General features: G+C 41.9%; 1 long non-coding RNA gene across 2 annotated transcripts in view; it reads right to left on the bottom strand.

Annotated features, from left to right (window-relative positions):
• Positions 1-1,833: 1,833 nt before the first annotated feature.
• The window catches only part of LOC129625513 (uncharacterized), a 34,997-nt gene continuing 11,767 nt past the window's right edge, over positions 1,834-25,063 (bottom strand). For both annotated transcript variants that reach the window (XR_008701492.1, XR_008701491.1), the window contains one exon: positions 1,834-2,645. This is a non-coding gene — a long non-coding RNA (uncharacterized LOC129625513). The remainder of the gene's footprint in view (positions 2,646-25,063) is intronic.

Genomic DNA, 25,063 nt, shown 5'->3' with positions numbered 1-25,063 from the left:
TTTTAAACTCTAGTATAAAAGTTAAAAGACAAAGCATTTTTAAAAACTATAGCTATAATAATTTGCTAATGGGTACACAGTATTAAAAATGTACTCTGTGGCATCAAACATAAAATGTGGAGAAGGAAAGGTAAAATGTAGAGTTTCTGTATGTGGTTAAAGTTGTTAACAGCACAAAATGGACTCTAATAAATAGAGGAAGGTTTATGTAAGTCTCATGGTAATCACAAAGAGGAAACCAACAAGGGAACTACAAAGCAGTAAAAAAAATAACAAAATGGCAATAGTAAGTCCTTGCTGCGGCTGCTGCTAAGTCGCTTCAGTCGTGTCCAACTCTGTGCAACCCCATAGATGGCAGCCTACCAGGCTCCCCTGTCCCTGGGATTCTCCAGGCAAGAACACTGGAGTGGGTTGCCATTTCCTTCTCCAATGCATGAAATACCTATTAACAATTATTTTAAATATAAATGGATTACATTTTCCAATCAGAAGATACAGAGTGGATGAAAAGACAATTAAATACAAAAAACAGATTAAAAAACACAATTTAACTCTATGCTGTTTACAAGAGGCTCACTTTAGCTTTAAATATATACATAGGGTGAAAGTGAGGGTGTGGAAAGAGATGTTGCATGCAAGTGGTAACCAAAACAGAGTGGACAAACCTATATCAAGACAAAATAGACTTTAAGTGAAAAATTATCACAAGAGACAAAAAAGGTCACTATATAATGAAAAAGGGGTCAGTTCATTAACAGGATAAAACAACTATAAATGTATATGCAGTCAACACTGAACTACCTGAATATATAAAACAAATATTAATAAACCAGAAGGATAAATAGAAAGCAATAAAATAATAGAAGGGAACTTAAATATTCCACTTCAACAACGCATATATGGTCCAAACAGAAAATCAGTAAAGAAACATTGGACTTGAACTACACTTTAAATGAAAAGGAACTAACAGACATAAATAGAACATTTTATCCAACAGCAGCAAACTACACATTCTTTTCAAGTGCACAGAGAATTATCCAGAACAGATCATATGTTGAGCCACAAAACACGTCTTAATACATTTAAGAAGTTTGAAATCATGTCAGATGTCTTTTCCAACCACAATGTAGAAATCAATAGAAAAGTAGAAAACTGGAAAATTCACAAATATGGAAAGCTGACAGCATGTTTCTGAACAAAGAAGTTAAAAAAGAAATAAAAAATTATCTTTAAACAAATGGAAATGGAGCACAACATACAAAAACTATGGGAAGCAGCAAAATCAGCTTCAAAAGTAAAGTTATAAAGATTGTTGTTGTTGTTCAGGCTCTAAATCATATTCTACTCTTTGAGCCCATGGACTGCAGCACACCAGGCTTCCCTGTCCTTCACTGTATCTCCTGGAGTTTAAACTCATGTCCACCAAGTCCGAGACAGCATCCAACCATCTCATCCTGTTACCCACTTTTCCTCCTGCCCTCAATCTTCCCCAGCACCAGGGTCTTTTCCAATGAGTCGGCTCTTCACATCAGATGGCCAAAGTATTGGCACTTCAGCTCCAATAGAGATAAATGTTTACATTAAGAAAATAGATCTCAAACAATCTAACTGTTACATCTCAGGGAACTAGAAAAAGAAGAACAAAGACCAAAGTTAGCAGAAGGATGGAAATAATAAATATCAGAGAAAAATTTTTTTAAAGACTAGGAAAAAACAAAAATAAAACATACTGGATTTTTTTTTTTTTTTGGAAATAAAAAAATTAACAACTATTTAGCTAGACTAAGAAAAAAGGGGAAAGATGAAAATAAATAAAACTGTAAATGAAAGACAAGGTATTACAACTAATCCCATGGCTGCATACCACAACTAAGTGCAACCAAATAAATAAATATTAAAAAATAACAAAAATTAAAAAAACTAACTGTTCATTTCAGGAAATTCACTGAAAAATCATTTGAGTCAGTAAGAAAATAAACAGAAACAATAGCTAAACTCTTGGCAATATACCAAAGAGCCAGTGCTTACGCCTAAGGAGAGGATTTTTTACTTTTCAACCAGCTACTCTGACGCTGGTCGACTCTGGTGGCATTGTTGGAGTTTGCTCCAGGCCACCATCCAGCACAGGGAGGAGCCCCAGGAAGAGCTGGGCTGGAACACACCACCTGGTAAGCAGCTGCCATGCACGAAGCACCCAACAGAAGTCTAGGCCAAGGAGAGACCGAGTCCTGGGTGATGCTCCTTTGCTATCGGCTTCTGTCTTTGATCCTCAAGATAGAGCATAGGAAGTTGTAGCACTGGAACACAGTTCTCCAAGGAAACATGACTAATCCTTGAATCACACCCACCAAGGTCCCAGCAAATCAGTACATATAATTTGTGGGTCCCAGAGGAAAATGAAAATGTGGGGTCCCTTTTCTGAAAATTATTTAAAATTTCAAGACAGCAATAGCAGATTATTAAACCAAGCTCAGGGCCCTGGGTGAATGCTTAGGTCAGATGTCCAGGAACAGGCCTGGGTCATGGGCAACAAGGTGGGAGGCAGGGAGCACTGAGCCGGGAGTCCACAGCTCAGGGTTTGGTCCTCACTCTACCACATGCTTGCTGTGTGACTATGCGTGAGTCACTCAGGGTCTCTGGGTCATCTGAAAATCCAAGACAAAGAACAAAGATATAAGCAAAATATAAGTTATCAAATCTAGTTTGCCATTTATAAAATCGGTCGTTTAGGAATCCATATTTCTATAAACATGTACCTACTTAGCCTTGAAAAAGCTTTATTTTTAACTAAGCCATTTTTACCTGCCACTGTGCCAGGTTCTGGGGACAATGATTAGGGACATTCACTTCTTTAAGGGACCCACACTGTACAAATCCTCTTACCCAGTTGTGGGGTTACAATGTCAATAAGCAGAATATATCCACCAAAGATGCCTTTCAAAGGTATCATCCTGTAATATTATTCTAATCTTGAAAGCTTTCTGGAATTGCCTTCAGGATCAAGGTTAAACCACCAAGAAAGTTTCAACCTCACTGTATTAATCACTCCTATTTTTGGACCATTTACTCTACTACCTGGTTTGATTACCCATCTTGTTTAATAGTTTTCATTCACAATGATCTGGAGCCATTCAAAAAATGTAACCCATGCTCAGAGAAGTTTTTAAAACATAAAATTTGTTTAGTGTTTTACACTTTTCCACGTAAATCCTGGAGAAGGAAATAGCAACCCACTCTAGTATTCTTGCCTGGAGAATTCCACTGGCAGGCCGCAGTCCACAGGATCACAAAGAGTCAGACAGGACTGAGAGACTATCACTCACTCATTCAAGTAAATCCTAAGTAATTCTCCTTCGTCACAACAATAGACGTGCTAGTTTTATCTCCATTTTACATATGAGATTTTGGGTCTAGTAAAAATAGCCAAAGGAATATACAAATTAGCCCTGGAATCAATTATTTTAAAATGTCAAAATGTTTTGAGAAATTCAATATCACAGGACTATGCCTACAGTGTCAATGTGACAACTTCAAAGAGAAACCACTAATACCAGGTATGAGTTCTGGTTGATAACTAGTTACACTCTTTTTTAAAACTTCATTTATTTAATTTTTTTTAAATTTTTGACCATGCCACTCAGCCTGTGGCATCTTAGTTCCCCAACCAGAGATCAAACCTGGGCCCTCTGCAATGAAAACACAGAGTCTTAACCACTGGACTGTCAGGGAAGTCCCTATCAGTTCAGTTCAGTTCAGTTGCTCAGTCGTGTCCGACTCTTTGGGACCCCATGAATCGCAGCACACCAGGCCTCCCTGTCCATCACCAACTGCCGGAGTTCACCCAGACTCACGTCCATCGAGTCAGTGATGCCATCCAGCCATCTCATCCTCTGTCGTCCCCTTCTCCTCCTGCCCCCCATCCCTCCCAGCATCAGAGTCTTTTCCAATGAGTCAACTCTTCACATGAGGTGGCCAAAGTACTGGAGTTTCAGCTTTAGCATCATTCCTTCCAAAGAAATCCCAGGGCTGATCTCCTTCAGAATGGACTGGTTGGATCTCCTTACAGTCCAAGGGACTCTCAAGAGTCTTCTCCAACACCACAGTTCAAAAGCATCAATTCGTCGGTGCTCAGCCTTCTTCACAGTCCAACTCTCACATGCACACATGACCACAGGAAAAACCATAGCCTTGACTAGACGAATCTTTGTTGGCAAAGTAATGTTTCTGCTTTTGAATATGCTATCTAGGTTGGACATAATTATCCTTCCAAGGAGCAAGCGTCTTTTAATTTCATGGCTGCAGTCACCATCTGCAGTGATTTTGCAGCCCAAAAAATAAAGTCTGACACTGTTTCCACTGTTTCCCCATCTATTTCCCATGAAGTGATGGGACCAGATGCCATGATCTTAGTTTTCTGAATGTTGAGCTTTAAGCCAACTTTTTCACTCTCCACTTTCACTTTCATCAAGAGGCTTTTTAGTTCCTCTTCACTTTCTGCCATAAGGATGGTGTCATCTGCATATCTGAGGTTATTCATATTTCTCCTGACAATCTTGATTCCAGCTTGTGTTTCTTCCAGTCCAGCGTTTCTCATGATGTACTCTGCATATAAGTTAAATAAGCAGGGTGACAATATACAGCCTTGACATACTCCTTTTCCTATTTGGAACCAGTCTGTTGTTCCATGTCCAGTTCTAACTGTTGCTTCCTGACCTGCATACAGATTTCTCAAGAGGCAGGTCAGGTGGTCTGGTATTCCCATCTCCTTCAGAATTTTCCACAGTTTACTGTGATCCACACAGTCAAAGGCTTTGGCATAGTCAATTAATTATGCCTGCTCTGACTCTGGCCATAAATTTAAGCTCTTTTCTATTACTCTAGCTCAATCAGAGCAACAAGAAAAGTTTCAGCAAAGGAGGAAAAAATCTCCCACAATTATGGGATGGATTTATATAGCTAACACCAGGCTACGGTAATTTAGGTTTAAAGTCTCCTCTGTGTTGGAAACAATTAGATCATACCAAGGGCAGACACACTGAAACCATGCTCACAGAAAACTAGTCAATCTAATCACACTAGGACCACAGCCTTGTCTAACTCAATGGAAGTCCCTATAGTTACATTCTTTTAATCACACTCATACATTAACAATCCATTAGGTGTAAAACTCAAAATGCATTGGAATAGCTGTTTTGCCACAGTAGAATTCTTCCTCCAAGCAAAATCTTAGACAGAAGTCCCATGGTGTAGTGGTTTAGTTGCTGAGTCATGTCTGACTCTTGCAACCCCATGGACTGTAGCTTGCCAGGCTCCTCCGTTCCTGGGATTCTCCAGGCAAGAATATTGGAGTGGGTTGACATTTCCTTCTCCAGAGGCTCTTCCCTACCCAGAAATCAAACCCTGGTCTCCTGCATTGCTGGCAGATTCTTTACCAACTGAGCTGTAGCTAGAAGTCCAATAAGTTATGTAAAACCTGAGCTGAATGGATTACAACCAAGTAGGGCAGCCCCTGGTAACCCTGGCCATTCCCCACCTTCTGCCCCTTCCCCCTCGCCCTAGTCCTTGGACCTCTGGGGCCCTCAGAGCAGTCAGAAAATCATTAGAGAATTTGCACCCATCTGTGAAAAAATTAATTCTAAAATGTTAGGTTTGGGACTTCCCTGGTGGTGCAGTGGCTAAGACTCCATACCCTCAACGCCAAGGGTTCAACCCCTGGTCATCGAACTAGATCCTGCATGCCACAACTAAGAGCTGGCACAGCTAAACAAACAAATAAGTGTTTTTAATAAAACGAAAAATGTCAGGCTTGACTAGGGAAAGTAGACAATGCAGACAAGTAATGATTAGTTAATGGGAAAAAACACCACGGATTAAAATAAAATTAAACCTATTTTGAAGATTAATCATATTTACATTCCTGGAGCACAAAAAGTAGAGCTAAAATGTGCCTGCAAACAGGCACATATGTTCTTGCCCATGCTTCTACTACAGCAGGAGCCACGTGAGAGGCAGTTTTGTGACTCTCCACAGTTGTGGTTCACGCTGAAAACAGTGGCACACAGCCCACTGCAACTTGTGACAAGAACAACAATTTCTCATTTTCCATATCAGTCCTGAAGGGTGGAGGCGGTGAGCAGGCAGACCCAGCAACATGGGACCAACAGATCCAAGTGATCACTGGTGGTCTCTGTGACTACTGTCTTTCCTTAGCGGGCTGGGGGTGGGGAGATTTCAGTTCACCCCGGGCTCAGGGCCCTCTCTGCTGCCTCCTCAGCAGGCGTTTGAGTCCCCGAGGAGATGTGCTCTTTAACTGACTTTTATGGAAACAGCAGAGTTTCAGACAGACTGGGAGCAGAAATCAAAACCCAATAAACCTTAAGAGACATAGACATGCGATTAGAATTACAAGATTAATTTGAAAGGGCGTCCTGGTTGGGGCTGGGGTGGGGATTGCAGGAGGAAGAGCTTAATGCTTGGAACTTGGCCCCAGAACAAAAACGTTGGCTTTCTGATTTGCCTGCCATGCCTTTATGAGCCCAGATGATAAAATAATGCAAATCAGAGTCATTTACCTGTGCTAAGTGCTTACTATGCATTCCTTTCTTTAATCTTCACAAAAGCCTTCACAGGAGCCAGGTACTTGGTCCCATTTTACCATGAGCTAAGGGGCCTGAGGTCCAGGGAGACCGAGGAGCCTGTGTCACAGCTCAGTGCGGGACTGCACTGCGATGCTAACCTGATTCCTAGGTCTGCACTCTTGATCTCTAACGCCATGCTGCTTGCTCCCTGGACGGCAGACTCTGATCTCTTGTCTGATTGTGGAAAGTGGAGGGCATTCAAGCAGGAAGACAGTCTCTCCAACTTTTCAATCCTGAGACCGTTTAAAACCCAGACACATGGATGCAGGTGTCAGGCCTGGAGCCAGCCACCAACCCATCCTGGCTCCCCAATGTCACTGTGCATCCACAGGGACCCAGGAGAAGCTGGAGACGGGGGGCCTGGCATGGTGGCTCCGGGAGGGGGAAAGCTGCAGTGCGCCCCTCTGGGCCCCCAGGCCACCTCCCTGCTGGCTATTTACCTCTTGGTTCTTTCCAAAACCCACTGAGGACAAATAGCCCCGGAATTTCCTATGAACACATGGGTTTTACTACTCTCTTCCTGCTTGAGGGGTTTTGAATACATTTATAGAGTTCTTGTAAATGCTAAAGATAAGGTGTGGAATGCAGCTTTCATCCCCTCCCTCCCTTCCTCCAATTTTTAGTCCTCTTAATACAGGAATGGGACAGGCTCCACCCATTACAGCTGAATGTGCGACCATAAAAATCTGAAAAAAAAAAAAGAAAAAAAAATCCAGACCGTCCTGCAATACCCTCAGAAACTGAGTCTTTCCACAGGGAGTGGAAAATGTTCTGCATTCTTCTTTTAGGTGAAATAAAAATAAGAGGAGGCAAGAAAAACAGTTAAACAAAACATCCGTGCCTGTTCAAAGAATAAAAAAGAAATTAATAGCAGCTTGGGGGCTGCAGGTCAAAGCGATAGTGTGGGTTTACCCTTTGAGTCCTCTGTTCTCCAAGTGGGGCACTCAGAGATGAACTTTTCTTTACACAAAAGAGACAGGGTCACATTTAGAACCAAAAGAAACATATCAAAGGACAAGAAACTGAACAGACACACAGTAGGGCAAGCTGACGTCACAGGCCTGGGGGGCTCCAGGCAGAGGAAGTCAAGCTCAATCCTGGAGAGAAGCGGGTTGAAGGCTCCCCTTTTCTGGAAAGAAACCAGAGCCAGCTCCTGGGAGTGAGGCAAGAAGGGAGAGAGTGGCTGGTACCAAAAAAAAGCATCCTCATAGCTGAGTTAGGATCAGACAGGGCCTCAACTGGGTTCCTCCCACTGAGGACCCAGAAACCTGAGCCAGGGACGCTGGCCCTCTAGGGGGCAGGGTGGCGGGGGGAGCAGCGCAGGTAGAGGTGACCACAAAACCAGGGAGAAAAATCAAGAAATCAGAAACAATTCCTGGTCCAGGCAATCCTGCAAACAAAAGATCTAAAGGCTGGAAACACAGCCCCAAGAAAGGGTTCCCACAAACAATGATCAACAGAGAAACCACCTCTCTGGAATTTCGTGTAACAGAAGCAATCTCAGAAGGGATTTACAATGAGCACGTTTGGCTCCTGAAGGCATGAAAGACCAGGCAGGAATATTAACAAGACTTTCTGAAACAAAACTAGGAAGCAGTGAAACAAGAAAAGATGGACAGGAAAAAGCACCAATTAGGAATCTTGGGAAAGAGAAATGATCATGGGAATACCACGGTTATACAGTATTAGTTCAGTTCAGTATATGTGCAACCACCCCTCACACACAATTTCATATTCAGGATGTGAGCCAAAGAGGCTTGGTCATCAGAGTGGAGAGAGACAAGAGAGAGTAGCGGGGAGGGAGGGAAGGAGGAAAAGGGGAGGAAAGAGTGGGGGGGGAGGGAGAGGAGGGAGGGGGAGGGGCAGAAGCAGTGGGAAGAGGTGGAAGTTCTGGCACCTGGAGTACCGTCCCTGCCCCTGTTCTGTGCTTAGTCGCTCAGTCATGTCCTTCTCTTTGAGACCCCATGAACAGAGGATTCTCCAGGCAAGAATACTGGGCTGGGTTGTCATGCCCTCCTCCAGAGGATCTTCCCAACCCAGGGATCAAACCTAGGTCTCCAGCATTGCAGGTGGATTCTTTACCATCTGAACCACCAGGAAAGCCCAAGAATACTGGAGTGGGTAGCCTACCCCTTCTCCAGTGGATCTTCCTGAGCCAAGAATCGAACCAGAGTCTCCTGCATTGCAAGTGGATTCTTTACCAGCTGAACTACCAGGGAAGCCCCATGACCAGCATTATTTAACCTCCCTGGAGCTTCATGCCTTTCTGTTTAATGAGGATCATAATAACCCACTGAAGATGGTAGACACCTCATGTAAGGTAGCTGACCCACATTGATAGAAACCGATCAAGGAAGGAAAGTACATCAACACTTGTATTTTTAATAGAAAAAAAAAAATCATAGTACCTCACAAGTCAGCCTCCTCTGGAATCAGAGTAGTGTATTCTCTGGACATTCTGGTCACTAACTGTCCTGTAGGGAGGTGACTTCTGATGCCCACCAAGGGTGCCTTTCCTTGGAAACTGCCCATAAGCACTTTCTATCGCCTCCATTGACGGCCATGCCACCAACTCGAGTGGATCAGAATCAGATGACCGAGGTAATGTTCACTAGCCCCCATGACAGAACAATGTTTCAGGATGACTTAATCCCTTTACTCTCTAGAGTCTGCCTTCTAAGTGCTTGCTCTTAACACAATAAAAACTTATCTGTGTTAATAAACGTCTGTGTCTGCTCCAGCCTTGCAGTTGGTTTCACTGGCAGACTTCCATTATCTGATCAACGAGGTGACTGTATCTGCTCCTCCCCCCTAGGGAGGGGACAGGCTGCCGGGGCTGAATGCAGGCAAGGGCTCATTTCTAGCACTTGATGCCCTCTCCTCCCAGGAAAAGAGATCCCTGATTAAATAAGACATGGTGGAATTAGATCTTACAACATGAAGAGAACCAGGAACACCTGTGCTTGATGGCCTAGGGCGGCAACAGTGACCTTCAGGAGAGTGAGATTAACATGAAGGATTCCATCTACCTACAGAGTCCTTGGCATCAGAACTCCAGGAACAGACCTAATATAAGGACATAACCTGACAGCCTTCTCTTCTTTATTTACCTGCAACTTTAAATAAACTGGCTTTCCTGGTGGCTCAGACGATAAAGAATCTGCCTGCAGTGTAGGAGACCCAGGTTTGATCCCTGGGTCGGGAAGATCCTCTGGGGGAGGGCATGATAACCCACTGCAGTATTCTTGCCTGCAGAACCCCCATGGACAGAGGTGTCTGGTGGGCTATAGTCCATGGGGTCACAAAGAGTAGGACACAACTGAATGACTAACACTTTCACTTTTTACTTTAAACAAATTATAAAATGTTTCAAATGCCAGAGATGAAAAATGTTAAATTAACATTTTGCCAAATTTATATCAGATCAACTGAACTCTCTAAGAAATACAATGTTATAGATAGGACTAAAATCCCACCCCCAAACTTCCCCTGACACTATCTTGAAGTGAAGACGCATATAATGGCATAAAATAGGTAGCCATAAACTTTGCACTATTATTTCAAATTTACATGCATGGTATCCATACCCTTTTGCATCTTTCTTTTTTCACTTATTATTATGTTTTTGTGATTTCACTTATTCATTTTTGTTACAAATAGTTATACGGTGTCTACAATAAACCAGGCAACTTTTGGGGTACTGGGGTAGCAGAATTGAAAAAAAGGGGACAAAGATAAAGCCCCTCTTCTCATGAGATGCAGAATAAAAAAGATAAGTAAAATACATATGCTGATCTATATGAAATATTGCATATATAAAAATACACTAAGGCAGTGGTAAATGCTAAAGAGATCATTTAAGGAAAAAAAGTGGATAAGAAGTGTGTATCTGGGGATAGGGGGCATGGATGGTAATTCAGATCACATGTTTCATGTTAAACACAGCATGGTATTATCCCTGGTGAAATGACTGTGCTACACGGAGAGCTGACTGCCACACATAGCCTTGCACACGGCTCCTTTAAGAACGACCAAGTATGGTACTTTCCTGGATGTCCAGTGGTTAAGATTGTGCTCCCAATGCAGGGGGCACAGGTTGAATCCCTTGTTGGGGAACTAAGATCCTACATGCTGCACAGTGCACCCAGAAAAAAAACTGCCAAGTTAAAGCTTGTGCACACCTTCAAGCACACAGAGCACCCACCTTCTACTGGGACTGTATCAAGGTATACTCCCACCAGCAAGCTACTGGGGTTCCCGTTTCCCCATATGCCCTACATCTTTGCCAGTTCTTATCAGACTTCTAATCTTTGCCTTTCTGATAATTTGCTGCTATTTTAATATTTTTCCTGGATTATTAGTATGGCTGAGATCTCCACACTGACCACTTTAGAACCCTTTCTGGAATGATCTGTTCACACGTTTTGCTCATTTTTATGTAAATGAATAACTACTCATTTACATGATTCCTTTATACAGGGTGGATTCATCCTTTGTCACTTACAGAGATTGTAGATATGTTATCTGTTTCTGTGGCCTGTCTTTTTTACTATGGTCTCATTTATGATGCATGATTAACACTAATATAGTCAAATGACCAAGCCTGTCCTTTGTCATTTGTGTTTTTTGTTATCCTAAGAATGATTCCCCTACCCTGATGTCATAAAAGTATTCTGATATGTTTCCTTCTTAAAGTTTTACAGTTTTTCATGAGTCCATAACTTGTAAATGAAGTAACATAAAAACATACTTATCTTTTTCTCTAGAGAAAGCCAACTATTGAATAGTCCATGTCTTCTCTGTGGATGCGTAATGAGACCCCTGTCAAATTCGAAGTTACAAAATAGAGTCTTTTTCTGAACTGATAATCTGTCCCACTGGTCTGTTCATCCAACCTTCACCAATTCTACTCTCTTTATCATCACAGCTTCAAAATAAGCCTTGGTATCTACAACAGTCCCCCACCGCGCCCAGCCATTAGTCTTCCACAAACCCACCTTTACTATTCATGGCCTTTTCTGCTCTACCATAATTATTTTAGAATCAACTTACACATTTATCAGTCAGGAGTAGAATTGCATTGCATTTATAAATTAACGCAGAAGAAATATGAACTTTACAACATTGAACCTTACCATCATGATATCTTTTCACTTATTTTGATGTCTTTTGATATACTTTGTAATTTTTTTATAAAGACATTATTTTGTCACATATCCTATTGCTATTTTTGTTGCTATAAAAAATGCTGTCTATAATTGCATTTGAAGTGAAGTGAAGTGAAGTTGCTCAGTCATGTCCGACTCTTTGCAACCCCATGGACTGTAGCCTATCAGGTTCCTCCGTCCATGGGATTTTCCAGGCAAGGGGGCTGGAGTGGACTGCCATTTTACTGACAGTTTATTGCAGGTGTACAGAAAGACTATTAAGTTTTGTACATAAGTCTTATATGGCAACCTTGCTGAATTCTCCCATTATTTGTCTGCAGTTTAAAATATAAATAGTTTAGATACTTATACTCATCTAATAGTTTATCTGAATATAAACAGATACATCTGTTATTAATGTAGCTTCACCACGTTTATTAGTATCTGTTTTTACTGTCAACATTTCTGTGTCACTATGTTTTAGGTGTGCTTCTTATAAACAGCATTGGATTTTTAAAAATCCAGCCTGAGCCTCTATATTGTAACTGGTGGTAAAATACATTAAAATGTATCACAATTAGCAAAATATTTGGGTTTATATTTATCACTCTCATTTCTCATTACATTCATTTTTGAGACAAATAAAACCTGAGAGAATTGCTGTCAAACCAACACTACAAGAAGTATCAGAGCAAGTTCTTCAGGCAAAAGGAAATGATACCAGGTGGCAGATGGATGTTGAAAAGAGACCATAATAGGCGGAAATGGGTAAGTCTAAAAGGATTTTATTATGTTTAACCTTTTTTAATTGAGTTCAGTTCAGTTCAGTCGCTCAGTTGAGTCCGACTCTTTGCAACCACATGAACCGCAGCACGCCAGGCCTCCAGAGTCCACCCAAACTCATATCCATCGCGTCGGTGATGCCATCCAACAATGTCATCCTCTGTCGTCCCCTTCTCTTCCTGCCCTAAAACTTTCCCAGCATCAGGGTCTTTTCCAATGAGTCAGCTCTTCACATCAGGTAGCCAAAGTGTTGGAGTTTCAGCGTCAACATCAGTCCTTCCAATGAACACCCACGACTGATCTCCTTTAGGATGGACTGGTTGGATTTCCTTGCAGTTCAAGGGACTCTCAAGAGTCTTCTCCAACACCACAGCTCAAAAGCATCAATTCTTTGGTGCTCAGTTTTCTTTATAGTCCAACTCTCACATCCATACATGACTACTGGAAAAACCATAGCCTTGACTAGACGGACCTTTGTTGGCAAAGTAATGCCTCTGCTTTTTAATATGCTGTCTAGGTGGTCATAACTTTCCTTCCAAGGAGTAAGTGTCTTTTCATGGCTGCAGTTGCCATCTGCAGTGATTTTGGAGCCCCAAAAAATAAAGTCTGACACTGTTTCCCCATCTATCTGCCATGAAGTGATGGGACCAGATGCCATGATCTTAGTTTTCTGAATGTTGAGCTTTAAGCCAACTTTTTCACTCTCCTCTTTCACTTTCATCACGAGGCTCTTTAGTTCTTTTTTTTTTTTTCCTTTAGTTCTTCTTCACTTTCTGCCAAAAGGGTGGTGTCATCTGCATATCTGAGGTTATTCATATTTCTCCCTGCAATCTTGATTCCAGCTTGTGCTTCCTCCAGCCCAGCGTTTCTCATGATATACTCTGCATATAAGTTAAATAAGCAGGGTGACAATATACAGACTTGATGTACTCTTTTTCCTATTTGGAACCAGTCTGTTGTTCCATGTCCAGTTCTAACTGATGCTTCCTGAACTGCATACAGGTTTCTCCAGAGGCAGGTCAGGTGGTCTGGTATTCCCATCTCTTTCAGAATTTTCCACAGTTTATTGTGATCCACACAGTCAAAGGCTTGGTATAGTCAATAAAGCCAACTAAAAAACGAAATAACAGTATCAGGCAGTTCAGTTCAGTCACTCAGTCATGTCCAACACTTTGCAACCCCATGGACTGCAGCACGACAGGCCTCCCTGTCCATTGTCAACTCTTGGAGTTCACTCAAACTCATGTCCATTGAGTCCGTGATGCCATCCAACCATCTCAGTCTCTGTCATCCCCTTCTCCTCCTGCCTTCAATCCTCCTCAGCATCAGGGTCTTTTCAAATGAGTCAGTTCTTCGCATCAGGTGGCCAAAGTATTGGAGTTTCAGCTTCAGCATCAGTCTTTCCAATGAATATTCAGGACTGATTTCCTTTAGGATAGACTGGTTTGATCTCCCTGCAGTCCAAGGGACTCTCAAGAGTCTTCTCCAACACCACAGTTCAAAAGTGCAATTCTTTGGTGCTCAGCTTTCTTTATAGTCCAACACTCACATCCATACATGACTACTGGAAAAATCACCTTTGACTAGACACACCTTTGTCGGCAAGGTAATGTCTCTGCTTTTTAACATGCTGTCTAGGTTGGTCATAACTTATCTTCCAAGGAGGAAGCATCTTATAATTTCATGGCTGCAGTCACCATCTGCACTTATTTTGGAGCCCAAAAAATTAAGTCTGTCACTGTTTTCACTGTTTCCCAATCTATTTGCCATGAAGTGATGGGACCAGATGCCATGATCTTCGTTTTCTGAATGTCGAGCTTCAAGCCAACTTTTTCATTTTCCTCTTTCACGTTCATCAAGAGGCTCTTTAGTTCTTCCCTTTCTGCCATAAGGGTGGTGTCATCTGCATATCTGAGGTTATTCATATTTCTCCCAGCAATCTTGATTCCAGCTTGTGCTTCATCCAGCCCAGCATTTCTCATGATGTACTCGGCACATAAGTTACATAAATCAGGGTGACAATATACAGCCTTGACGTGCTCCTTTTCCTATTTGGAACCAGTCTGTTGTTCTATGTCCAGTTCTAACTGTTCCAGAACTGCATACAGATTTCTCAAAAGGCAAGTCAGTTGGTGTGGTATTCCCATCTCTTTAAGAATTTTCCACAGTTTGTTGTGGCCCACACAGTCAAAGGCTTTGGCATAGTCAATAAAGCAGAAATAGATGTTTTCTGGAATTCTCTTGCTTTTTTGATGATCCAATGGATGTTGGCAATTTGATCTCTGGTTCTTCTGCCTTTTCTAAATCCAGCTTGAACATCTGGAAGTTCAACATTCACGCACTATTGAAGCCTGCCTTGGAGGATTTTGAGCATTACTTTGCTAGCGTGTTAGATAAGTGCAATTGTGCAGTACTTTGAGCATTCTTTGGCATTGCCTTTCTTTGGGATTGGAATGAAAACTGACCTTTCCAGTCTGGTGGCCACTGCTGAGTTTTCCAAATTTGCTGGCATATTGAGGGTAGCACTTTCACAGCATCATCTTCTAGGATTTGAAAGAGCTCAACTGGAATTCCATCACCTCCACTAGCTTTGTTCATAGCGATGCTTCCTCAGGCCCACTTGACTTCGCATTCCAGGATGTCTGGCTCTAGGTGAGTGATCATACCATCGTGATTATCTGGGTTGTGAAGATTATTTTTGTATAGTTCTTCTGTGTATTCTTGCCACCTCTTCCTAATATCTTCTGATGCTGTTTAAGTGCTGCACTCAATATGCCAGCAAATTTAGAAAACTCAGCAGTGGCCACAAGACTGGAAAAGGTCAGTTTTCATTCCAATCCCAAAGAAAGGCAATGCCAAAGAATGCTCAAACTACCACACAATTGCCCTCATCTCACACGCTAGTAAAGTAATGCTCAAAATTCTCCAAGCCAGGCTTCAGCAATATGTGAACTGTGAACTTCCTGATGTTCAAGCTGGTTTTAGAAAAGGCAGAGGAACCAGAGACCAAATTGCCAACATCCGCTGGATCATGGAAAAAGCAAGAGAGTTCCAGAAAAACATCTATTTCTGCTTTATTGACTATGCCAAAGCCTTTGACTGTGTGGATCACAATAATCTGTGGAAACTTCTGAAAGAGATGGGAATACCAGACCACCTGACCTGCCTCTTGAGAAATCTGTATGCAGGTCAGGAAGCAACAGTTAGAACTGGACATGGAACAACAGACTGGTTCCAAATAGGAAAAGGAGTACGTCATGGCTGTATATTGTCACCCTGCTTATTTAACTTATATGCAGAGTACATCGTGAGAAACGCTGGACTGGAAGAAGCACAAGCTGGAATCAAGATTGCCGGGAGAAATATCAATAACCTCAGATATGCAGATGACACCACCCTTATGGCAGGAAGTGAAGAGAAACTCAAAAGCCTCTTGATGAAAGTGAAAGTGGAGAGTGAAAAAGTTGGCTTAAAACTCAACATTCAGAAAACTAAAAATCATGGCATCTGGTCCCATCACTTCATGGCAAATAGATGGGGAAACAGTGGAAACAGTGTCAGACTTTATTTTTTGGGCTCCAAAATCACTGCAGATGGTGACTGCAGCCATGAAATTAAAAGACACTTACTCCTTGGATGGAAAGTTATGACCAACCTAGATAGCATATTCAAAAGCAGAGACATTACTTTGCCAACGAAGGTCCTATATCTAGTCAAGGCTATGGTTTTTCCTGTGGTCATGTACGGATGTGAGAGTTGGACTGTGAAGAAGGCTGAGCACTGAAGAATTGATGCTTTTATTTATTTTTTTTTTCAATTTTATTTTATTTTTAAACCTGAAACACTGTATATGTTTTGCCAAACTGTGGTGTTGGAGAAGACTCTTGAGAGTCCCTTGGACTGCAAGGAGATCCAACCAGCCCATTCTGAAGGAGATCAGCCCTGGGATTTCTTTGGAAGGACCGATGCTAAAGCTGAAACTCCATTACTTTGGCCACCTCATGCGAAGAGTTGACTCATGGGAAAAGACTCTGACTCTGGGAGGGATTGGGGGCAGGAGGAGAAGGGGACGACAGAGGATGAGATGGCTGGATGGCATCACTGACTCGATGGACAGGAGTCTGAGTGAACTCCGGCAGTTGGTGATGGACAGGGAGGCCTGGCATGCTGCGATTCATGGGGTCTCGAAGAGCTGGACACGACTGACCAACTGAACTGAACTGAACTGAAAGTCCACTAAAAAACTAAGATAACCATAATAGCCCAACATTTGTTAGTTTTTAAATAAACTTGTAGTTATAATTCTTCTCACAAATAAAACTCCAAGTAGTGAACTCTACTACATTTTCTACATTTTAAAGGAAGAAGTAATACCCATTTTACACAAACTTTATCTACCTGATAAAGGACACATATGAAAACAGCTAATATTGCCTTTAATGGTGAAAGACTAAGTGTTTTATCCCTAAGACTGAGAACAAGACAATAATGTTCACTCTTACTATTTCTATTCAATATTATATTGGAATACCTAGCCAAAAATATTAAGCAACAAAAAGAAATAAAATGCATAGAGACAATATGATCATCTCTGGAGAAAAACCTAAAGAATATACAAAAAAGCTCCTAGAAATAAAGTTCAACATAAAATATTGAAACAGTTGGAAATTGAAACTGAAAACCAATACCATTTATAATGGCATCAAATGTATTCATTATTATGGGGATATTTAGCAGTCAAAAAAAAAATTCAAGATTAATGCACCTAAAATTAACAAAATACTGCCAAGAGAAATGAAAGATGACCTAAGAAAATGAATAGATATATCATGTTCATGGATCAGAAGACTCAATATTGTTAAGCTGTTAGTTCTCTTGGACTTGATCTGTGATTTCAAGGAAATGCCAATAAAATTTCAGAGGACATTTTTGGTAGAAATTTATAAGCTGATTTGAATATTTATGTGGACATGCAAAGGATCTGAAGTAGCCGTAACAATTTTGATAAAGAACAAGTTGGAGGAATTATATCATCTGATTTAGAGACTTACTAATAAAATCTAGCAAATAAGATAGTGTGATATTGACAATGAAATGAACAGGGACTCCAAAAACAGACCCCACATATATGGTCAAGTAAGACAAAAGTATGAAGATAATTCAATGGGAAAAGACAGTCTTTTCAACAAATTGTGCTGTAATAACTGGATGTTCATATGCCACAGTTATCAAGACAGTATGGTACTGGCACAAAGACAGAAATATAGATCAATGGAACAAAATAGAAAGCCCAGAGATAAATCCACGCACATATGGACACCTTATCTTTGACAAAGGAGGCAAGAATAGAATACAATGGATTAAAGACAATCTCTTTAACAAGTGGTGCTGGGAAAACTGGTCAACCACTTGTAAAAGAATGAAACTAGAACACTTTCTAACACCGTACACAAAAATAAACTCAAAATGGATTCAAGATCTCAACGTAAGACCAGAAACTATAAAAGAACATGAAATTCAACCATTATGCCTCATACAAAAATTAACTTCAAATGGATCACAGACCTAAATGTAGACTCAAAACTACAAAACTTCTAGAGGAAAACATAAGGCAAAATGCTTATGACTTTGAGTTAAACTAAGACCTTTTAGGTAGGCTAAATTAAGCAGAACCATTAAAGAAATACTTGAAAAATTGGACTTCATCAAAACTTAAAACTTTTGCTTTTTGAAAGACAGTGTTCAAAAAATTAAAACCAAGCCACAGACTGGGAAAAACATTTATAAAACATATATTTGTTCTGAACTTAAGTTCATAAAAAACACTTAAAACTCACTAATAAAAATAAGCCAATAAAAATAAGAAAATCTGACCAGACTGTTTACAAAAGAAATATGTAAATGGCAAATAAACAAATGAAAATATGTTCAACATTACTAGTCACTAAGGAAAAGCAAATTAAAACCACAAGAAGATTCTACCAGTGACAGTCCTACTGGGAAGGCTGGAAGTAAAAGCGCCGAGCACACTATGGTAGGCAGACCAGTGGCTTCCAGAGATGTCCATCCAGTCACTGGAATGTGTAAATCTTCATGATTGTTCTTTTGCACAGCTAACTGCTAACGCTTGTCCCTCCTTCCACCTACTTCCTTCATAGACACATTTTCTGATCATTCTTCACACTGCTTTTAGCTAACACAGTCATTTTTTCCCTCATTTAAAAAAAAATTTATTTATTTGACTGCACGGGGTCTTAGTCGCAGCACATGGAATCTTTGGTTGTGACATGCAAACTTTTAGCTGCAGCACGTGAGGTCTAGTTCCCTGAGTGAACTCAGGCCCCCTGCACCGGGGGCATGGAGTCAACCCTGGACCACCAGGGCAGTCCCCTTCCCTCACTTCTGATTATAAGTCTAAGAAGATACTCTTCCATTCTCTTCTGATCTCTGTTGTTGGTACTGAAAAATCTGCTGTCGTTCTAACCACTGTTACTTTGTATGTGATCTCTTATCTCCCTTTGTTTTGCAGGTTTTCTCCCTTTATTTAGTATTTAATGTTCATACAGGAAGTATCTAGGTGTGGGGTTAGCCAGCTTGGGTTTCCTGGAATTCTTCCATTGAGGGTTCACAGCTTTAATCAGTTCAGAATTATCATCTATTTTCTCCTCAAATATTTCCTCTAATTCTTTCTCTCTCATCTCCTTCTGGAACTTTTATTAGCTTTGTATTGGACGTTTTCATTATTTAAATTCCCTTTCATGTTTTCCATTTTCTCTCTCCGTGCTGTTTCTTTTCAGCAATTCTCTCCTCCAGTAAGCTAATTCAGTAAAATCACTGAGATTTTTGTTCAATGAGTATATGTCAGGGACTTGCCTGGTGGTCCAGTGGCTAAGACTCCATGTTCCCAATGCGGGGGACTGGGGTTTGACCCCTGGTCAGGGAATTAGATCTCACAAGCCGCAACTAAGAGTCTGCATGCCTCGATGGAGACTGAAGATCCCACATAACGAAGACCTGATACAGCCAAATAAATTTTTCTTTAAAAAAAACTTAATATATTTCACATTTCTAGAAGGCCTATTCATTATTTTGCAAACTTTCCTTCTTTATTTACAGTGTCTTGATCTTCCCTCCAGGACTTGATTCCTTCTATTATGTTTTTAAGCATTTTTAGCATACTTTCCCCCCTCTCTCTGATTGTGCCTTTATTAGCTCAAGTTCAAGGGACTGGAATCTTGCTGTTTGTTGTGTCTGCTGACTCTTGCTCACAGCGAATTATTTCATTGTATGTTTCCTAATGTTTTAAACTCATGAGCTCATCTTTAATGAGGCTCATTTACTGAGAAGGCACAGTGAGGCCAGTGTTGTTGGAGAATCACTGCTGGGTGATTCAGGAGGGCAGACATTCCAGGGGTGTTCACTCTGGGACAGATTGTTATGTTTATTTCTCTGCTTGGAGTTTTCCTGAGCCTTGCAGAGATATTTGCATGCTTTCTGAGTGGAGTAAAGACATGTTTTGGACCCAGAGCCCAAGGGCAAGCCCAGGGCTTCACTTTTCTCTAGGGAGACTGTTTCCTTCTACTCGCGCTGAGCCAGCTTCCTCGTCTCCTCCTTGTGCCAAGAGCCAGAGTTCTTCTAATCCCCCTTTCCACTGAGAGTTCAGCTCTTCAGATGTCCTGACTTAAGACTTCTCAGGATTCCAAGACCTTGTCTCCTGTCCTCAACTGGGTTTCAAGCCCAAGCTCCCAAGGTTTACTGGGAGCAAAAACAGACTCCCAGGTCAGTTCATGGGCTCACATGGCTCTGATTTTCAGTCTCCTCCTCGTTTCAAAGACTCATGGCCTTGGCCATGCAGCTTCCAAGGGTCACATGCATCCTGAGTTTGCTGTGTGTTTGGGATAGGAGGGATTTCAAGTCTCTGAGTCCATCGTCTTTCTGGAACGAGAACTCTCCTCCTCCACTTATTCACGTGGCCACCTCCCAAAAAACATAATTTCAGAGTCATTCTCTGACTGTTTACACAGCTCTGAAACACATTAGTTTAGTTGAAGCATTCGGCCAATCATCCAGATGTTTTTGTCTGCACGATGCCAAATATCCAGATGTGCATCCAATTCATCTGCTATTTCCAAGCAAAACAAACTTACATTATTAAGCACATCGCTATTTCACAAACTCAGGGATCCTGTGGCTATAATCCTGTCCCTCATTTGCTGAGACTAATTACATTACAGCCCATGACTTTCCTTCAATCACATTGACTTCTAATGCTGTCATTCTTTTCCTTGTTGTTGTTACTGTTGTTCTTTTTTTTTTTTTTTTTTTCCATAATACAGTACTGAGGTCAATAAGTATTTATTAAATTTTTGGCTGAGGGTGAAAATAAATATCCCCCACTCTGCCCCCGGGGGATATTAAAATCTAGCTGTATTTATTTATTCGTTCTTTCATTCAATACTTTTTTGTGGTGCCGACACCGTGTTCCTGGGCAAATCATGATGAACAAGACTGGTTCCCTACCTTTGTGAAGTGGACCATTTAGTGGGACACACGAGTAATACATAATAAAAGAATAACAGAAAAGCAGAATAAAAACAGTCCTAGTGTTGTGTAGGAAAGGAGAAGTACTGTGACAGAGATCACAAATGGTCTCAGCTTAGTCTGGAGAAACGGATGGCCTGTCTTAGCAGTGACCTAAATGGTGACCCGAGAGAGGCAGGCGGAGAGTGAGGAAAGAAAGTTCCAGACTGAGGAGCCACAGGAGGGGCCGTGGGAGGGGCTAGGGCCAAAGGAGCTCGGAGGCTGAGGGAACACAGAGACTGGCAGGGAGATTGGGAGTGTTGGCAGGAGCTGGCGTGGAAACCAAGCTGGAAGAGGAGGCTGGCATCTCATCAGGTCTGAATAGGACAGGGTTTGGATTTGGGGATTTTATTCTGAGAGCAGTAATTCCTCTGGCAAAGTTCTGGAGCAGAGGGATGACCCTGGTTGCTGGGTGGGAAGGGAGACTCAGAAGGAAGCAGGTGAATTAAAGCTTAGCAAGAGGATGGTGGTGACGAATGAAAAGTGACGGTGGAGACAGAGGGAAAGAGATGATACAGCACAGAGTTGGAATGTAGGGACGGACCTGGGGAGTGCAGAGAGGGCGGTAACAAGCCCAGCTTTGGCACGAGTGGCTACGGACATGGAAACACCATTCCTCAGACAGGGAAGCGTGGAAAAGAGCCAAATTCCTGAGGGAAATTTGCTCATTTGGGGCCATCTTAATTCTGAGATTAGCATGTGAATCAGTTGGTTACCTTTAGCGGCTTGATCTTATTACACTAACCTGTCGTGAGACACACAAGCAGAGCCATCCAATGGATAGCAGGATGCCTATGTCTGAAGCTCAGAGGAGGCAGGTGAGGTGTGAGTGTGGGCGTCAAGGGCATGTAACTGGTCTGTCAAATCATGAAAATGGTGAACGATGATGTGGTGAGAGACAGACAGCAGGAAAGCTGTCAGAGAAGACAAGGAGTGTTGTTTTTTTGTTTTGTTTTGTTTTTTTTAAAGAAGACTGAGTCATATGATATCACTCAAAAGTGGCATCTAGTTTTTTTTAATAATATGAATGAACTTATTTACAAAACAGAAACAGACTTATAGATCTCAAACACAAACTTAACAGATACCAAAGGGGGAACATTCTGGTGGAGAGGGCTAAATGGGGAGCTTGGGATGACTGTATACTCACTACTAAATATAAGACAGGTAACCAAGAAGGACCTACTGTATCGCACAGGGAACTCTACTCAATATTTTGGGATAACTTGTATGAGAAAAGACTCTTAAAAAGTGCAAATATATATATATGTGTGTGTGTGTGTGTGTGTGTATAAATGAATCATACTGCTGTACAGCAGAAACTAACTTATTGTAAATCAACTATACTCCAACAAAATTTTTAAAAAATTAAAAAGACTAAGTTAAGAATATCTAAAGTGGAGAGAAACAGGAGAGCTTGGTGTCATAAAAACCCAGAGAAGAGAGAGTTTTAAGGCAGAAATGGGGGGTCAACTTTTTGTTGAAAACTTTAACTTCTGAAAGGTCAAGTGAGATAAACAGTAAGAGGTGGCCGCTGGGGAGGGTGCATGCCAGAAGAGTCCCCAGAGTGAGATGGGTTAAAGCTGCAGATGGAAATGAAGAGGCAGAGCTAGAACAGGGTCCACGCTCCCTGAAGGGCCATGGAGAGGAGACGGACTCAAGAGGAGCCCGAGGGAGCAGAACGCAAGGTGGTGTGGGCGGCAGAGATGCAGGCAGAGGAGCTGGGGAGAGCTGCCTGAAGAGATGAGCCCTCAGATACCAATAGGGCAGGATCTGGGTAGACAGGGAGGGCAGGAAGATTTGGGCCTGGGGACCAGTGTAGACAAAAGCAAGTGAGCAGAGGTGGTCAGAGGATGAAGGGGACCCAGGAGAGACTGGGATGCAGATAGCTTTTGTCTCAGAGCTGAAAAATAAAACTGCATGGGAGGGCTTGAGTCTCTCTCCTTTTTCATCTGCCCACTTCTAAGGAAGGGTCATCATCTTTAGATGACCCTCCCCTGCATTCCAACCACAAGGCTGTAGAGGGGTTGCAGTCATGGTACCCATGCCCACCCACCAGGGACACAGGACCCCAACCAGGCCAGCTGGGCACACATTCCAGCCCTGAGGGCCCTGCTGGCAGAAGCTACAGAGATGCTCCTGTGCAGAGAATGAAATGGGCCTTTGGGCGGCAAGACAGGCAGGCAGTGGGCACAATCCATGGCCGCAAGGCCACTGGGGGCCCACAAGCACCACTGTCCTTTAAGACTTTTTTGATGTGGACCATTTTTAAAGTCTTTCTGAAATTTGCTAAATACTGCTTCTGTTTTATATTCTGGTTTTTTGAGCAAGAGGCATGTAGGATCTTAGCTCCCCGACCAGGGATCAAACCCACACCCCCCACACTGAAAGACAAGATCTTAACCACTGGACCATCAGGGAAGTCCCCTCAATGTATTCTTTCCTCAGGCCTCAGTGGGTTTTGCAGAGCATCACTTGTCACCAAGAGTGAGGTGGCCCAGGGAACACAATCACCCACTGTGGGGCTGAGCTGCGGGTTGAGAGGCAGTGCCCCACCTGGCCCCCAGGAGGCTAGAGGAACCTCTGCCAGGAATCACGGAAACACCCAACATCTCAGAACTAGCCCACCCCTACCTGTCTACTTGTTAGGGACAACTTTTGAAATCTTTAGTTATAGCTAAAGTTATGGTTTATAGTTATGGTTATAGTTATGGTTCATAGTTACGGTTAATTCCATTAATTTCACTTTGAAATGACATACAAACCCCTTTTCTCCCCAACCTCAAGGATTAGCTCGTGTCAGAATCAAGGCACCAAGACTCACTGGTCTGACACAACACAAAAGCTCTCCCTGAGGAATTCACATCAAAAACTCTATAGATAAAAAGTGCTGGCAAGGACGTGGAGAAACAGGAACCTTCCTATACTACTGGTGAGAATGTAAATTTGTATAGTCACCATGGAGGACAGTACGAAGGTTCCTTAAAAAGCTAAAAACGGAGTTACCGTGTGATCCAGCAATCCCATTCCTGGGCATATATCTGGAAAAGATGAAAATTCAAATTCATAAAGATACATACAATTTAGTGTTCACAGGAGCACTGCTTGCAACAGCCCAGACATGGAAGCAACTTAAATGTCCATCAACAGAAGAATGGATAAAGAAGATGAGATATATACATGCAATGGACTATTACTCAGCCTTGAAAAGAATAAAATTCTGCCATTTACAGCAATGAGATGGATCTAAAGCATATTATGCTTAGTGAAATAAGTCAGACAGAGGAAGACAAATACTGTTTGATGTCACTACATATGGAATCTAAAAATAATACCCATGGATGTATATGCTAAACAGAAACAACGTGACAGGTCTTTAAACAAACCTGTGGCTACCCTTGGGGAGAGGGAAAGCGGGAGGGACGGAGTGGGACAGGAGATAGGACGGCATGGACTGCTGTGAATTACACAAGTCAGGTACAGGGATATATTTACAGTACAGAGAAATAAACTCATTATTATCTTGCAATAATCCATAATAGAGTATAATCTGCAAAGATACTGACTATGCTGTACATCTGAAACTAACGTAATATTGTAAATCAACTATACTTCAATTTAAAAAAAAAAAAAAAAAAGAGCAAAGGAATACAGAGCTTGCTGGTAAGCTGAGCTCAGGTTGTAGGTCCACAGGCTGGGGGTGGTTTCCCGCAGAGGGAATGAGCTGTGGGTTTGTGGTAGGTCAGAGGTAAGAAGATTGGGTTCCTTGCCAAAGAAGTGACAAGGAGGCATTTCCCAGCCTCCCAGGCTCTGTGGTCCATCCTCTGCTCAGGGCTGGATGCCTTATTTGGGTTGCATATATGCATAGGCGGCCCCTGGGTGCCTGCAGGCTGAGATGCTGGGGTGCAATCATTA

This window comes from Bubalus kerabau, chromosome 13 (assembly GCF_029407905.1).
Source record: "Bubalus kerabau isolate K-KA32 ecotype Philippines breed swamp buffalo chromosome 13, PCC_UOA_SB_1v2, whole genome shotgun sequence".
Classification (NCBI taxonomy): Eukaryota; Metazoa; Chordata; class Mammalia; order Artiodactyla; family Bovidae; genus Bubalus; species Bubalus kerabau.
The sequence above is the reverse complement of the archived record's forward strand: the minus strand, read 5'-3'. Positions and strand labels throughout refer to the sequence as shown.